This window comes from Pinus tabuliformis, chromosome X (assembly GCF_031772625.1).
Source record: "Pinus tabuliformis cultivar Carrire ecotype Pingquan chromosome X, CPIR1, whole genome shotgun sequence".
Lineage (NCBI taxonomy): Eukaryota > Viridiplantae > Streptophyta > Pinopsida > Pinales > Pinaceae > Pinus > Pinus tabuliformis.
This window is the reverse complement of record NC_142308.1, coordinates 933,751,741-933,770,284: the sequence shown is the minus strand read 5'-3', so window position 1 is coordinate 933,770,284 and position 18,544 is coordinate 933,751,741. Positions and strand designations below refer to the sequence as shown.

The 18,544-nt window shown below is 35.5% G+C and overlaps 1 protein-coding gene across 4 annotated transcripts in view; it reads left to right on the top strand.

Annotated features, from left to right (window-relative positions):
- The window catches only part of LOC149142747 (kinase superfamily protein), a 402,879-nt gene that overhangs the window by 41,393 nt on the left and 342,942 nt on the right, over positions 1–18,544 (top strand). The gene's annotated exons all lie outside the window — the stretch shown is intronic.

The window sequence follows — 18,544 nt, the reverse complement described above, 5'->3', positions numbered from 1 at the left end:
ATTTATTGGATTTGAACTTTAATCTCTTTGAAAATTTCTTTGTTACCATTATGCTGAAAGTATGATTGGTTCATTTGTTCTATCTCTATGCATTTCAATGAGTCATTTTCTTTTAGTTCATATCTCTTAATATTCTTTTATGAGCATTATTCCATCTTGTTTTTTTCATGACAGATTCTAAGTGTTGCATTGAACACCTCTTCTATGTGAAGTGCTTCTGCAACTCTATGTAATCCCAAGTTACTGTGGTCTTGTTTGGAATGTGAAACTAGAGGGAATAAAACCTAGGTCACTTTAAGTGCATCTTAACAAGCAAAACCTAACCTCGGACATAGCAGGATAAGTTAGTAAATACATACAACAGTAGCAGGAAACAAGTACACCAACAATATAAGAGAGAGAACCATGTGAATAACATTAACTCTATGTTGCACAAGTTTCTGGAACTTGGGAACGTTGGGAACTTGGGTACGGGTGTCTGGAACGGCTAGAGGTTTCCCCAAATTTTCCAGGAAACGGCTAATTGGGAGCGGTAATAATATATATATATATATATCACAATATTTCAAATATTAAAATTAATTTAAAATTTTAATTCATTATATGAATATCAAATTCAAAAATGAAAATTTGAAAATGCAAATGATTCAAGAGACTCTTTTGAATTTAAGAAACATAGTGAAAATAAAAGAACTCATCATATTAATATTCATATTGCTAGCATGCCCAATGTAGTACATAGTAAAACAAAAATGACAGATGCCCAAAGTGGCAAAGTAATACATGGTCCAAAAATGCTCAATGGCCAAAACAGAACATTAAAGACTAAAGTTGAACATGATCATAAAGTGAAATCTTCAACATCAAGATTATCCATATAACCTTGAGCCTCGCTAGGCACTCCAACTTCATCATCACCATCATCAATATCAAGATCGCCTGCAATGCTACCCAAAGGTATGCCAACTAAACCTGCATCTGGTGAAGGATTATCCTCATCATCATCAATCTGAGAAGCCTCCTCAGCATCAACATCCCATCTTGCTGCAGGGCCATCTAAATATTCAGGTAGCTTCCTTGAGCAAAGTCGAAGACTACTATGCATATAAACCAATTTCTCTGCTCTCTTAGAGGTAAGCCTATTCCTCTTAACAGAGTGAATGAAACTATAAGTAGACCAATTCCTTTCAGCTGATGATGAACTAGAAACTTGAGATAGCAAGCGTAAGGCAAGATTTCGAAGATCTTGGGCTTTCCCCCCATACATTCTCCACCATCCAATGGGATTCCTTTGTGCATAAATGTTTATGTCCACCTTTGCATCTTGAGAGAATTTGGAAGGGTTTAAGGTAGCAAAATCAATAAATTGTTCCCGCATTACAGTTGCTTCATTAGGTGTATAGATTTTGCATATGGCATCAAGAAAGCCTTGTTTCACTTCTTCATCATCAATGGGTAGAACTCTGTTTGGTCTCTCCATATACCACTTTGGATTAAGGGCATAAGCAGCCATGTGAAGAGAGGTATTGAGTTTGATCCATCTCTTCCCTATTATCTTATGAATTTCATTGAAGAACTCCAAAGAGGGGTTTCTATCCCGAATGATGTGCCTTATCTTGCCTACCATGCTATCAATACATTCATAAACTTCTCCAAGGGTGGGGGAATCAGAATCTGCATACCTAATCAATTCCACAATTGGAGCTGTGAAAGAAACAACATATTTACAATCAGACCACCAATCATCATTGAGAAGTTGCTCTCTTATCTTCTTTGCCTGCATTGATTTAGATTCAGACCACGCATTCCACTCTTGGGAAACAACGGTGGCTTGTAAGGATGCATGCACCTCAACCATACGTTGAAGAAGAATGAAGTATGTAGCATATCTTGTTTCTGCAGGTTTCAAAAACCTCTTCCTTGAGTACATCTTATAGATTGCTAAAGAGGCATGGTGGTTGCAAATGTACATTTGTGCATCTCTTGCATCTAAAATTAGTTTTGCAATCCAAGAAATTTTGCCAATATCTTTGAGGACATTATTCAAGGCATGTACACAACAAGGAGTCCAAAAGATATGCCTATATCGACTTTGAACCATCAAACCCGCTGCTTTGCAAACAGGCGCTGCATCTGTGATTACATGTACTACATTTGAAGGACCAAGCTCATCAATTGCTTCTTTCAATACTTCAAACATGAAGGTAGCATCCTTTAGTTTCCCACTACAATCAACTGCTCTTAAAAAATAAGGCCCAGCGGGAGATGTAACAATAATATTCAACAATGGCCTTTGTTGAATGTCTGTCCAACCATCCATAACTATTGAACATCCTGAATAAATCCAAGATTGTTTAAGGGGGCCCATAAGCCCCTGCATTCTTGTCACCCCTTTATCTAACAATGATGTCCTCATTTTGTTGTAATTTGGAGGTGCATATCCTGGCCCAGCAGCTATGATTTTTCGCACCATTTCTTTGTAATGTGGAGAACGGGTAGCATTAAATGAAATTCCATTTGCCATAAAAAAATCGGCAATAGCATCATCAGCCTCATCCCTATGTACTACATTGTAGATTTTAGAAATTTGTTCCTGAGCAAAACTAGCGGGCCTCTTACTCCTCTCAGAAGTAGACCCCCCCACAGACTTAAATTGGTTTGATGCATTTTCATTAATTGAATCTTCCATATCATGGGAAGAAGATCTTGGTACTTTAAAATTACAATCATTTTCCAAGTTCATTACATTGGATCCTAGGGAAGCCATATGAAGCTTTGTCAACTCCATCCTTTTCAAAACAGTACATGTACAACCCTTTACACCATCACCGGATAGGGATAGAAGATGATGCCACACCCTAGTGTAGCTTCCTTTAAACACATGGTTACACAATGTGCACATCCATTCTTCACAACCACCACTATTCTTTTTCTTGTTTTTAGTAATTTTCTTCACAAACTTTAACAAGGGTTTCTTGGGGTTTGTGCTTTGTTGGACTTGACCACTTGGAATTGGAGGAAGAGGAGAAATTTCATATTCACTTGTTGGTATTGAACTACCACCCTCCATGATTTTCCTGATTAATACAAGAGACAAAAAAACACATTATAAACAAAATTTACAATGAGAAATCAAAAAATAACTTGTACTTACATACAAAGACACAAATTTACCTGTCAAGTTCTACTTATGAATCAAAATTTGAACCAACAATAAGGATTAACAAAAAGAACACACTAAGGTTTACATATCTACCTTTGTGGATAATGACTACTATCTATGTGGATAATGCCAATAAAACAAAATAGAAAAACTTTGATGTTTTGCATTTAATTATAAAAAAGAAGCATTGACATAAAAAAAAAAAATGAAATAAATTAGCATAAACTAATCTTTGCTCTAACTTTTAAGTGGTTAAGGGCTTACACCCAAGTACTTTTTATTTCTTTTCATACTTACTAGGAACAACTATGTAAGGTAATTTTTTACCATTATTAATATATCTACAACAACATATCATCTAATGAGATGAGAAGAAGTCCAAGACAACAGAAAAATAGATTGAGCATTTTTTTTTGCAGATCTTCAATACGAGGTCCCATGAGTGAGTGTGCCAAGGTTCTATATTGTCAAATTTTACTCCCATTTTCTTTTGCACATCACCAAAGATCTTAGGGAACTACAATTTACAAATTTAATGGCTTCTTGTATTTTAATATTTAACTTAATTACAGTACTATTTTGAAATTTGATGTATAGAAGCTAAATTGAAAATAAAAATGAAGTTAAATACATGAATTTTCTTTATTATTAAAAATGTGCCATCTAATTAAAAATAGTTATCCAAGTTAAAAATAAATAAATCAAATTGAAAATAAAAATGAGTTAAATACTTGAATTTTATTTATTATTAAAAATCTACCATCTAAATAAAAATAGCTATCCAAGTTTAAAAGCCTAAGGGAATTGCAATTTGCAAATTTAATTACTTCTTGTATTTAAGTATTTAACTTAATAAGTTAATTACATTGAAGACTATTTTGCAATTTGATGTATAGAAGCGAAATTGAAATTAAAAATGAAGTTAAATACTTGAATTTTCTTTATTATTAAAAATGTACCATCTAAATAAAAATAAATATCCAAGTTAAAAATAAATAAATCAAATTAAAAATAAAAATGAGTTAAATAATTGAATTTTCTTTATTATTAAAAATCTACGACCTAAATAAAATAGCTATGTAAGTTAAAAATAAATAAATCAAATTATCTTATAACATCAAAGTTGAGGTCATATCATGATAGTCTTACCTGCATTTTAATAAAAGCACCTAGAATGCTTAACCAAAAACTATACAGAGCATTTTTATATGTAAAAGAACAAATTAGGTATATTATTCCACTTCTGCCTTCCAAACCTTTAAAAATTCTTGAGAAGAAATTTATCTAAAGGTTAAAGTTTCTGTGAAAAGATGAGTTAAAAAATTAAACACTATGTAAGTTAATTTTGCACCATTACTAATATTAAATATATGATTAATATCCAATCCCACTAAAGAAGAAGTGTAAATTAAAAATAAAAATAAAAAATTGTCATAGTTAAAACATTTTGTTTGTGTTTTTTTTGTCAAGAGAGAAACTCATTTTAATATAAAATTTATAAAATACAAATAAAAGTGTAGAGAATGATTAAATATCTTAAAATACTAAGCAAAAAAGTATTACAATTTCAAAATTGTTAACATATTGAAATATTTAATCCCTCTTATTTATATTTCTTCATGCTACTAAAAATATATACCTTCTTATTTATATTTTTTATGTCAACATATGTTACCAGAAAGACTAAAAGATATTAATAACAAAATTTTAATTTGGACAATATAAACTATAAACAAAATATGTGTTTATGTTGATGAACATATTATATATAATATAACAATTAATTTCTGCATGCTAGCAATATTTTGTGTATTTTTTCTATGTTGATCATTAACTTGTCAAGAGAGAAACTCATCTTAATCTAAACTTTAAAAAATGCAAATAAAAATGTAGAATATGATTAAATATATTAAAATACTAAAAAAAAATATTACAATTTTAAAACAATTAACATATTCAAATATTTAATTCCTCTTATTTATATTTCTTCATGCCACTAAAAAAATATACCTTCTTATTTATATTTTTTTATGTTAACATATGTTACCAAAAAGACAAAAAAATATAATAAAAAGACCGTTGCCATAGCAAAAAGATATATGTGTTGACATATGTTATCAAAAATAAGCGTTGACATATGTCTCCTATGTTACCAAAAAAATATAATATTTACGTGAACCTGTACTAAAATTATATTAATATAAGTTACAGAAAAAGAATTTGCAGATATTTATTGCATTGTATCCATGAACATATTTGAATATTTACGTGAACCTGTACTAAAATTACATTAATATAAGTTACAGAAAAAGAATTTGCAGATATTTATTGCATTGTATCCATACATATTTGAGTAAAATGTTTCATCGTACATGTAAACATATGTAAATGTTTAAGACATGATCTCTCCGCTTTCCAAACAACTCGAATATGTACAAAAACAAAAATAAAATAGGCTTGATTTGTTTTTTTACCTGAACTTATGAAAACGAAACAAGTAGTTTATTGCTGAAGGGCAGCGCTCCAACTCTCAACACACTTAGCTCTGAACACACTCAGCTCTCCGCTCTCAACGCACTTAGCTCTCCGCTCTCAACGCCAAACAACAACTAAAGCTCTCAGTGAAAAGAGCTGTAGCAACCAGCATATATGGAAAAACTGAAGGGTTTTTTTTGGCGCCAAAAACATTCCCGCCCATTCATATCCACAGAAACTGGTGGAAAGACGAATAGTGCATCGTCTATTAATAACAAGTGCGTATTTCTCTCTCTGATCATACAGTGTGTAACAGCAACTGCGTTTTTCTTTGGGGTTTACGTATTTTTGACTTGCTATATTGAATTCAATTACTAAATTTTGCAATTTCGTGGGTGAATTCAAAGGGAAAATTATTAAATTAGTGAATTTAAATAGCCAATTTTCATATCACGCTGGCAGTTTCCACCGAAACCATACAGGGATGTTTGGTTCGAAACTAGCTGTCATAGCTAAAAGACCGCTGCCAATTCCAATTTGCACATGGGAACGCTGGAGCGTTGCAAATTTAACCCTGACCAGTTCCGGAAACCGTCCAAAGTTTCTTTTGCCGTTCCCACAGAAAACGGAACGTTCCTGTGCAGCTCCAAAGTTCCAAGGAGCGTGGGAACCACCGGAACGGGTTTCCCAGCTCTCAGGAACGGTTCCCGTGCAACATAGCGATTAACTTCATTTTATGAAAATACATCTTTCATGCGAGTACATGAAGTGAGTGAGTCTTCATATTCCATAATTATAGACTAATTAAAAATCTAAACTAGACTAAAAATCAGTAATCTGATCTTATTCCAAAATGTACTTACTAACTTAACTAACTAAAGTACTAGATATGGCCATTACACATATGCTCTAATATTGTGCTCCTTGAATGGTCATATTACATACCAATGTTTTTCCCCAAACATAACTGATTTATTTGGAGTCTCGACCAAGTGAGTTGTAGAAACTGTCTACAAGCTGCCTCTGTTTTGTGCAATGGATCAGCGATTTGAAATGTTGATAATGGAAGTCTATTGTTTGGAAATCCTCCCGGCCGCTCTCTACAATTTCGCACCTTGATGCCTTACGTATACACAACATGCCCTTCTTAAATGCACTCCAATTTCAGATTTAGAAGCTGCTAGAAAATGAAAAGTAATTCTAGAATGAACAAACTGGTTCAGTCAATGGAGCTTCCATAATAAAAGAGGCAAAGCCATGTAATCTTGAATACATAAAAAAACATATTATTTGTATGAATGGTTGTACATTGGTGTCAGCCTATTATTTAAATTTTATACAATAGATGTCATAATGACACGTGTCTTCAATAAGGGAGCCATTTCTTCATAATGGCTCATTAATACTTGTTGTCGCGCAGATTGGCACGACAACGCTCGGACCGGGGGCTGTCACTCTGATCCCCGATCCCTCCGTTTAAGCCTGTCTCCCGCGGCTAAGGGGGGTAGACCCTGCGAGATAGTGTGACCAACTGTCGACCAGTTGGTTGGGAGACACGAGATACGATGTAAAAAAGCACACGATGATTTGATTAACTTAGCAGACCAGTGCCTTGTGGAGTTAATGTTTAAATGATTACCTTTTAAATGATATAGAAACATGGACCATGAACAGCAACCATCTATCATCAGCTAAATCACATGACCAAAATGATATCCAGCGAAAGAAACCTTCGAAAAGATAAATGCTTAAAACCACCACGAGAGTTGTAAATTATTAACCAGATATCATATTTCGCATCTCGGCTTGAAAACTTAGATCCCAGCATGAAAGATATACATGAAAACCACTGAGACTGGCAAAAATAATTTCCCACAAAATTTTTATTTTTTAAAAGTTTTTTAAATCTTTTTCAAATTTTTTTTTTTTGAATGATTTTAAAAAAATAATTAAAACCTAAAATCTAAACTAAGGAGAATTTTAAAACTAAACTAAACAAAAAATTAAATTTAAATCTAAAAATCTAACAAAAATATTTTTATTTTTTATAACAAAATTTAAAAAAAAACATAAATCAAAATCTAATTAAAACAATTTAATCTAAAATCTAACTATAGCATAAAACTTAACCTAACACATTAAAATTTAACAAAACTAAATAAAAAAACTAACATTAAAAACTATAGAACGAAACTATGAAAAACCTAACTAAAAATCAATTTAAAATCTATAAAACGAAATTTAAAAAAAAAAAACAAAAATCAATTGAAATCTAATACTAAAACTACATTTTTAGTATTTAACATTTTTTGTTTTTTTTTTTTATGAATTTATGCCTTTTTATTTAAATCAAAAAACAAAAGAACGATTTGAAATCTAAAACATCGGCTATCCAAAATACTCAAACCCTAACGCATATATACATGAAACTAAACGAGCTCAAAGGAGACTGCGTAAAACCCAGCCAGACGGACAGGAAAAAACGTGAGTGCTTGCAGGTTTTGACGGTGGACGAGAAGGGTGCGGATGGGACGCAGAAGGCAGGAGAGAAAGACTGGATACTCGACGGATTGAGCAGGCCGTATGAAGCAAGCGTTTTGCTGCTGAAAAATGAGACGCAATGCCCAGACATACATAAATCGTTTTGATACTCTATAGTGACCCCGACAACAAAGATTGAGAACGCAGAAAGGAATTCGGAAGCACAGTTGACGGCGGCAGAGGAAAAATAAAAAATCGATTTGAGCTTGCAGACATACGATAAGCCAATATGCGGATTTATGAATGCCAGAGTCCCAAAATCGAGACGCTAGCTCAACCGCGAATGAAGAAATTTAAACGCATGCGGAGAAAAATCGGTTCTGATTTTTAAAAAAATGATGCGTATTTTACCTGATATACAGTCGATGGCGGCTTTAAATCGATTTTTTGCATATACGTGAATATATTACCTGGTCAACGGTGAATATGGCAATAACTTGCGGTTTTGCTGCGTTGATCATGACCACCGTTTTGTTTCAAACTCACCAAATCACTTGTCCTGTCCACGTTTTCACCCACGCTGATCCTGGGTATGCCATCAATCACATGCAGTCACGCCCTTCTCGATGGCGGATGCATTGACAAACGACGCCCTGAAATCTCCCTCTTCACTGGCCCTCAAGAATTCTTCCGCAGGTAATGCAACTTATGAATTAAACAGATGACCAACAGCAGCGCGGGAAGATGCCCCCCACGTAAATTGTATCTTGATTCAGAAACGCAGGCAATCCTGATGTGAAAAAATTCTTCCAGATCTTGAAAAAAAAACTCTAGACAGAGAAACAATGAACCTGCAAAATTTTTTCCTCCAAAGATTATATGTAACCTGCCAGATGCAAAATTTTAAAGTAAAACCCTTCAAAATTAACCTAGAATCACAAAAATTTACAGCTCTGGACAGCCATATTTAACGGTATTTGCACAGTAATATTTTCGAAATATCAGAAAACTTTGAACTTCACTGTGAACAGAAAAAAAAAATCTCTCAATGTAAAACACGAAATAAAACTCAAAAGATTAACCCAGGGAACAATCAGCTGGGCTCTGCACAGAAAGTGCTAGTGGGAGTCGGCTGGTTCAGCCTAGAACTTCCCCAAACGCCCACAATTTCCTTCAGAAAGGTTTTCCTGCACATCTCAAGCAACCATCAGCAAAGAGAGAGAGAACGCTGCTAGATCTCAGGAAATAATGGAGATACCTGCCATTATTTCAGAAACCCTACAACATTCAAACCCTAGCACGTGAGCAAGATACCTGTACTCACAATGCTCTGAAAAATCAGCTATTTTAATTGATAAAAACTGAAATATGCAGAAAAGCAAACATCTCACAGCAATTCCAGAGAGTAACACCAGCCAGTTTGAACCCCAAAGTCTTTTTATTAATCAGAAAATCAGATTTACAAGAGAGCTTTTTCAGTACAGACTCACAGATCAGATCCACTAAAATGACCCCCTAAGACCCTATATAAAGGAAATGATCCCAACGGCTAGTTTTGGGTGATCCATGTAGAACTGATCTCGACCGTTGATGAGGATCAAGACATCTCTTGATCTCATCCGTCGATTTATTAACTTAAAATATTATTATTTTATTAGTTAGGGTTTTTTGCTTCATTTTTTAATTTTTTATTATTTTTTAATTTTTATTCATTTTTTAATTTTTTAATTCATTTTAAGATGGATCATCAAACTAAGCCGTTGGAAACATCACCTAGGACCTAGGACCTAGGACTCATGAGGGGATTTACAACTTTTTCAACCCTCAAGACACATTTCATCATGATTTTTACAATTTACATCTCAAAGGGATGAACCCACTTAACACAGACCCTCATAGAACACCCAGTTCTGCGACACAACTATAATCTAGCAGATTAACATATAAGACTCTCCTAAAGTTCTGATGACGAAATCCATCCCGGCTTTGGGGTCAGGTTTGAAGGAAAACTCTGCCGATCGTAGATCGGTGAGACGAAAAACCTCCCGGGACGCATATCATCATTAGAAAGTTAGGTCCACCTAGGCAACTTTACATACATGACTCTGATCTGCTTAGATTATTTACAACTTATACATGCAGACTGGGTTTACAACAAAAATGATCAAGCTGCTGATGATGGCAGGATGGCACGGACATGCTGTTCAGGTGCTGCTTCTTTTTGTCAAGAAAAACGGGATGCACTGCATGGGTAGTTGACCAGTAGAGGTCAACATCTGGCTCTACTTGGGGACACGTTGCTGCTTGCAGGAATGTGAGAATCCAGAATCTGCATCCATACAACACAAAAATAAGTAGCGTCCATCCCAAAAAATCAGCATATACATTAAGCACAGGAAAGATAAAAGCTCTTCATTTATTAACTATCTAATAGCATGAAAAGTAAATCTAATCCTAAAACAGAAATGAAATGCTGAAAAGACAAGGAGTAGAGTTAGAAATACAATACAAAAAATGCCTCACGACATCAGATGTGTTCAATATAGTGCATACTGAGCATTTGCCTGCTTTCAGGCAAATCTGTCGGCTGCTTGTCGGATGTGCCATGTCCAATTTTGCATACGGTAGGACTCTTTCCTATCCGAAAATCAAGCTGCTCACGGCCGTCTGATGCATCAAATCTTCTTCTAATCTTCTTCCTCTTGCGCTTCTTCTTTCTGGTAGGATGAATTACTGATGATCTGGAACTTTCTGTTTCGAAACTATCAGATGAAGTGTGTAAGTTATGCATGCTAAGTCTTTTTGTGTCTTGCATCTGATTTTTATCGTTTTTAAGCTTATCTGGATCACCTTCAATTATCCACTTAATGACCTCCTCATAGTAAGATGGAACTTGTTGCGGCAAATGAGAAGGCTCCTGGTTTCTCTTATCATCTGACCATTGTTGAATCTTTTGAACTTGTATTCTAATGGCATCCATCTGACTAGAGCATTCATCCTTTATAGCACTAATTTGTCTGGCATGATGTTCTTCCATGTCTTTTATTACTTTAACATTTTCTTCCTTTATGTTCATCAAGCAATGCTGCATGGAATTTATTTCTTCTTCATGATTCGCTTGCATGTTTCCAATTTCCGTTTCATGTTTAGTTTTCATGGCCTCAATTTCCTTAGCATGCTGATTTTGCGTGTCCTCAATCTCCTTATTACGTTTTTCCAGATGGGTGCGTAAAGTTTTAACATCATTGATAAGATTAGTTTGGTTGCTTTCCAGATTTTTCACCAGCATCTTTAAATCTTGTATTATTTGCTTTTGCTCCTCCTTTTCATTGTCATTTATCCCTGATTTTTCACTATGATGATCTGCAATATTTCCGGTGGATGACACATTCTGACCTTGAAATCTTTCTTCAACAGCTGAATTACTTTCTTTCTGTTCAACAATTTTAGAAGTAGAAGGCAATCTGTTTGGACTATCATATCTATCTTTAAAAGCATTGAGAATGTCTTGTAAAGAAGTGAAAAAATCATTAGGAAAGTTATTAAACCAATTCAAGGCATCACCCTCTAAAGAACGGACAAATAGACGCATCTTGAAATCTTCATTATTATATTGAGGAAATCTACAGTATAAGATCATTACACAAGTAAACATGTTTAAATGCCTTTTAACAGCGACCGAATCATCACCCGAGAACTTAAGTAATTTACCAATGGCCTCTTTCGGAAGATCATGGAGATTATCAGTAAAATGACATGGTTTAAATGAATAATCCATGATGAACAATAAGGGATCAGATGGATGATAGAACTAGCTCTTTGCTCAAGAAAATCAAAAGATGAAAGAAGTGGAGTCGCCACTTGAACAATAAAATTGATTCTAAGATCCAAGAAGTAACCAACAAACAGATATGCGGGAGGCTTCTTGTCTGGGAAAAAATAAAAAATGGAGTCGCCACCCAAACAAGAAACACACCGAAGAGATGCTGCTGATATGTGATGAAAAGATGCCAAAATATTGAATCTGCCAGCTCAAATGAGAGATGAGAAGATGAATGTCGATGAAACTCCAGGAACAGAAAAACTCTGTCCCCGGCAGCGGCGCCAAAAAATGTTGTCGCGCAGATTGGCACGACAACGCTCGGACCGGGGGCTGTCACTCTGATCCCCGATCCCTCCGTTTAAGCCTGTCTCCCGCGGCTAAGGGGGGTAGACCCTGCGAGATAGTGTGACCAACTGTCGACCAGTTGGTTGGGAGACACGAGATACGATGTAAAAAAGCACACGATGATTTGATTAACTTAGCAGACCAGTGCCTTGTGGAGTTAATGTTTAAATGATTACCTTTTAAATGATATAGAAACATGGACCATGAACAACAACCATCTATCATCAGCTAAATCACATGACCAAAATGATATCCAGCAAAAGAAACCTTCGAAAAGATAAATGCTTAAAACCACCACGAGAGTTGTAAATTATTAACCAGATATCATATTTCGCATCTCGGCTTGAAAACTTAGATCCTAGCATGAAAGATATACATGAAAACCACTGAGACTAGCAAAAATAATTTCCCACAAAATTTTTATTTTTTAAAAGTTTTTTAAATCTTTTTCAAATTTTTTTTTTTTGAATGATTTTAAAAAAATAATTAAAACCTAAAATCTAAACTAAGGAGAATTTTAAAACTAAACTAAACAAAAAATTAAATTTAAATCTAAAAATCTAACAAAAATATTTTTATTTTTTATAACAAAATTTAAAAAAAAACATAAATCAAAATCTAATTAAAACAATTTAATCTAAAATCTAACTATAGCATAAAACTTAACCTAACACATTAAAATTTAACAAAACTAAATAAAAAAACTAACATTAAAAACTATAGAACGAAACTATGAAAAACCTAACTAAAAATCAATTTAAAATCTATAAAACGAAATTAAAAAAAAAAAAAAAAATCAATTGAAATCTAATACTAAAACTACATTTTTAGTATTTAACATTTTTTGTTTTTTTTTATGAATTTATGCCTTTTTATTTAAATCAAAAAACAAAAGAACGATTTGAAATCTAAAACATCGGCTATCCAAAATACTCAAACCCTAACGCATATATACATGAAACTAAACGAGCTCAAAGGAGACTGCGTAAAACCCAGCCAGACGGACAGGAAAAAACGTGAGTGCTTGCAGGTTTTGACGGTGGACGAGAAGGGTGCGGATGGGACGCAGAAGGCAGGAGAGAAAGACTGGATACTCGACGGATTGAGCAGGCCGTATGAAGCAAGCGTTTTGCTGCTGAAAAATGAGACGCAATGCCCAGACATACATAAATCGTTTTGATACTCTATAGTGACCCCGACAACAAAGATTGAGAACGCAGAAAGGAATTCGGAAGCACAGTTGACGGCGGCAGGGGAAAAATAAAAAATCGATTTGAGCTTGCAGACATACGATAAGCCAATATGCGGATTTATGAATGCCAGAGTCCCAAAATCGAGACGCTAGCTCAGCCGCGAATGAAGAAATTTAAACGCATGCGGAGAAAAATCGGTTCTGATTTTTAAAAAAATGATGCATATTTTACCTGATATACAGTCGATGGCAGCTTTAAATCGATTTTTTGCATATACGTGAATATATTACCTGGTCAACGGTGAATATGGCAATAACTTGCGGTTTTGCTGCGTTGATCATGACCACCGTTTTGTTTCAAACTCACCAAATCGCTTGTCCTGTCCACGTTTTCACCCACGCTGATCCTGGGTATGCCATCAATCACATGCAGTCACGCCCTTCTCGATGGCGGATGCATTGACAAACGACGCCCTGAAATCTCCCTCTTCACTGGCCCTCAAGAATTCTTCCGCAGGTAATGCAACTTATGAATTAAACAGATGACCAACAGCAGCGCGGGAAGATGCCCCCCACGTAAATTGTATCTTGATTCAGAAACGCAGGCAATCCTGATGTGAAAAAATTCTTCCAGATCTTGAAAAAAAAACTCTAGACAGAGAAACAATGAACCTGCAAAATTTTTTCCTCCAAAGATTATATGTAACCTGCCAGATGCAAAATTTTAAAGTAAAACCCTTCAAAATTAACCTAGAATCACAAAAATTTACAGCTCTGGACAGCCAGATTTAACGGTATTTGCACAGTAATATTTTCGAAATATCAGAAAACTTTGAACTTCACTGTGAACAGAAAAAAAAAATCTCTCAATGTAAAACACGAAATAAAACTCAAAAGATTAACCCAGGGAACAATCAGCTGGGCTCTGCACAGAAAGTGCTAGTGGGAGTCGGCTGGTTCAGCCTAGAACTTCCCCAAACGCCCACAATTTCCTTTAGAAAGGTTTTCCTGCACATCTCAAGCAACCATCAGCAAAGAGAGAGAGAATGCTGCTAGATCTCAGGAAATAATGGAGATACCTGCCATTATTTCAGAAACCCTACAACATTCAAACCCTAGCACGTGAGCAAGATACCTGTACTCACAATGCTCTGAAAAATCAGCTATTTTAATTGATAAAATCTGAAATATGCAGAAAAGCAAACATCTCACAGCAATTCCAGAGAGTAACACCAGCCAGTTTGAACCCCAAAGTCTTTTTATTAATCAGAAAATCAGATTTACAAGAGAGCTTTTTCAGTACAGACTCACAGATCAGATCCACTAAAATGACCCCCTAAGACCCTATATAAAGGAAATGATCCCAATGGCTAGTTTTGGGTGATCCATGTAGAACTGATCTCGACCGTTGATGAGGATCAAGACATCTCTTGATCTCATCCGTCGATTTATTAACTTAAAATATTATTATTTTATTAGTTAGGGTTTTTTGCTTCATTTTTTAATTTTTTATTATTTTTTAATTTTTATTCATTTTTTAATTTTTTAATTCATTTTAAGATGGATCATCAAACTAAGCCGTTGGAAACATCACCTAGGACCTAGGACCTAGGACTCATGAGGGGATTTACAACTTTTTCAACCCTCAAGACACATTTCATCATGATTTTTACAATTTACATCTCAAAGGGATGAACCCACTTAACACAGACCCTCATAGAACACCCAGTTCTGCGACACAACTATAATCTAGCAGATTAACATATAAGACTCTCCTAAAGTTCTGATGACGAAATCCATCCCGGCTTTGGGGTCAGGTTTGAAGGAAAACTCTGCCGATCGTAGATCGGTGAGACGAAAAACCTCCCGGGACGCATATCATCATTAGAAAGTTAGGTCCACCTAGGCAACTTTACATACATGACTCTGATCTGCTTAGATTATTTACAACTTATACATGCAGACTGGGTTTACAACAAAAATGATCAAGCTGCTGATGATGGCAGGATGGCACGGACATGCTGTTCAGGTGCTGCTTCTTTCTGTCAAGAAAAACGGGATGCACTGCATGGGTAGTTGACCAGTAGAGGTCAACAATACTTATACTTTTTACTTTTAAAAAAATAGTTCTTACATTTACAAAAAATGTTTACATCGAAAGAAAACAAAAAGTCGTAAGGTGTGTACAATGGTATTTGCATCCTCTCCCTTAAAGCAACAAGAACAGCAATGAAATTTTAATAGGCACTAGAGTCTAACAATTTGGTGTCCTTGATCAACAAAAACCCTTTTGCCAATAGCTGCATGCTTACCTCTTCTTTCCATACATGACAAAAGGAAGACAAAGAGCAAACCTCATTCTCAAAAACATATTTGCTTTGAAACTCCCTGCTGAATTTTCTACAATAAAGTTTAGTAGAACTGATCTTCTAATCTGATAATTACTTTCGAATGATTTCCAATCAAATTATCTTATATCATTAAGCAATTATACATAGAAAATCTCAACAATAATGCAATAGTAACAGTAGGATCATAAAGAGAGCCAAGCACCAAGAGACAAGTTTACCCTGGGAAAATCCAACCTTGGGAAAAACCCAGCAAACTTTTCTTCTTAAGAGAATTTGTTCTTCATTAATAATCACAATTTTCCAAACTATTCTAGGGATCTATACCACGGCCAAACCTGGTCAAATACCAGCTAGTGATGGCTGGTCAGACCTTCAAAAATTACCAAAAGTCAATGCTGGTCAACAGTCCGAATTTTGGCCTGATGTCAAAGGCCTGCAGTGGTCAAAGGCCAGCGGTCAACTGCGGTCAAAGTGCTTCAGGTCTGCTGTCAAAGTGTGAGATTCCTGCAGTCAAAACAGCCTCCTTTCCACAGTCAAATTCAGTCCTAAGTCTCGGTCAAATGTAGCCTAATTCTCGATCAAAGAGAGCTGACCAGAGTTGGTCAAGAGAGTAGGTCAACGATGGTCAACGTCAGCTTCAGAACTAAGTCAAAATTCAGCTGTAGTTCTCCTTCCTGAGCATGTGTGGATCAGATTAGATGATTTGTTGTTGTGAACAAATTGGTCAAGGTGAAGGAGACTTATTTTCTATTGGTCAAAGTGGAGTGACTTTTGACCAAAAGTCAGAACCTTCATCTTGTGGGGCTGACTTGTCACTTGGGGCCTACATGAAGTCCACAATTAATGTTGGACACCTAATCCTCCAAGGGTTGGTGTGGTGGAATATGAAGAATCATTGGAGTCCAAGAGACCTTGGAAGATGAATGATGAATTCAATGGTCATGGAAAATGTATAAATGTAAATCATTGTGAATAGTAAATGAAGCTCAACGATTTATCTTTATCTGCTGTCTAGTTTTGTGTGTTTAACATGGTATCAGAGTGCAGGTCCTCAGGTCCCATTTTAGCCATGTAATTCCTTTTTGTCGCTCTGTCAATCTCCTGCCCTGGCAGAAATGCTTCTGTTATTCTGTCTCTCTGTCCTCTCTACCAAATCTCTAACACTTGACATGAAATGCACTGCTCTGTAGACCAATGGTCCTGCCTTCAGCAACGTTGGTTGCAGACTAGCCAGGCTTGCATAACCCAACATCTGTGTTGACCGTTGATTTTTCTTCTACTATTGTGCATGCGCCTTTCACCTAAAGCCCTTTTGCAGCAAAAACGCCGATTAGGAGCAGATTGTTTCTCTTTGCATATTCTGTGCAAGGCCGATTGGTAGTCCATTCCACATGTATTTCCAGCACAGCATACCAGAATTCTATCCCCTTGCTAGGAATCTTTTGTGTGGCTATCTGTTTCACTGTATCTTGCCTATTGATTCCTTTGTCGTTGCAAACTTATGGCGTTACTCTGATTTGTATTCCGTTCTTTATGTTGTGCAAGGAGGCACTTCCCCTGATGGTCTTGTGCTTGACACAAAAAGCTCTCTGTATGAACACTCATTTTCTTTGAGGTTGAACTTGAATCCTATTCTACTGTCTGTTGAAAATAATGAGAAGCTCAATCAAAATGGGCAGTTAGATCGACTCGTTGAATCTATTGTACTGCATGGGACAAAATTAAAGGGTCAAAGCACATATTTCATTTTATTGAAATTGAATTTATGAATAGATAGCGTTGTCGCTGCATCGTTGTGGAATTGAGAAGTGGCTCTTGGACTATTTGATATATATGATAGAGCCTGTTACAACCTTTAGGAGATGGCTCATTGTTGCTCATGACACTGCTAGTATTTCTCATAATCTCTCGCATGAATTCAGGTCCCACTGGTTGCAAGAAGGTCTTGATTGCTCTGCTATGATTGGAAATTTATGAGAATTAAGCATCCTGGAGAGTCAGTGACAACGGAGATCTCTGTTTGGATCAAAATTTTCCATTTTAGAATTGTTTGTTTTTCAGTCCGAAGCTTTACTCATTACCTCATTTGTTTTGTTCCTTTGAAGAAGATGGTGTTGTGAGCAATGCAAAATTATTTGAGTTTGAGGAGTAACAGGCTCTGAACTAGGAAACTTTGTTGATGCTGAAAAGGATATGTGGTGTGAAACACCAACAATAACACCAACCCTCCTAAGGCAGCAATTGATTTAAAAAAATAAATTAGCGCCCATTAGTGCAACGGAGTAGCCAAGGCCAGTAAGATTGGGTGACATCCCTGATCTGTACACCGACATGCTTGTGGAAATTTGGATTAAAGCTCCAAAGGTAAGGATTGCTGCCCTTTATCCATAATGACTAATATTTTCCTTTCAGAGATCCTTAAATGGTTACAATAGATCAAGTTGGAAGTGGCTTACCATATAAAGCATCATTGCTTTTATTCCATTGTGGCGCAATTCTGTTTTTATGTTTGGCAAATTATGGCATAAGAAATACAGTGTTTTCATGGTTTAAGTATTGTTGCCTATAATATTCATTGACATACAAGTGTTAGTGTGGAGACTTGAACTTGTGATGCTAGGGCCAGAGACATTGCCTCATCATTGCAAATTTTGACAGCCTAGAGGCTTTTATCCAAGCCACTCTATTAGTTTTGATTTCTCTCCAGCTTACGA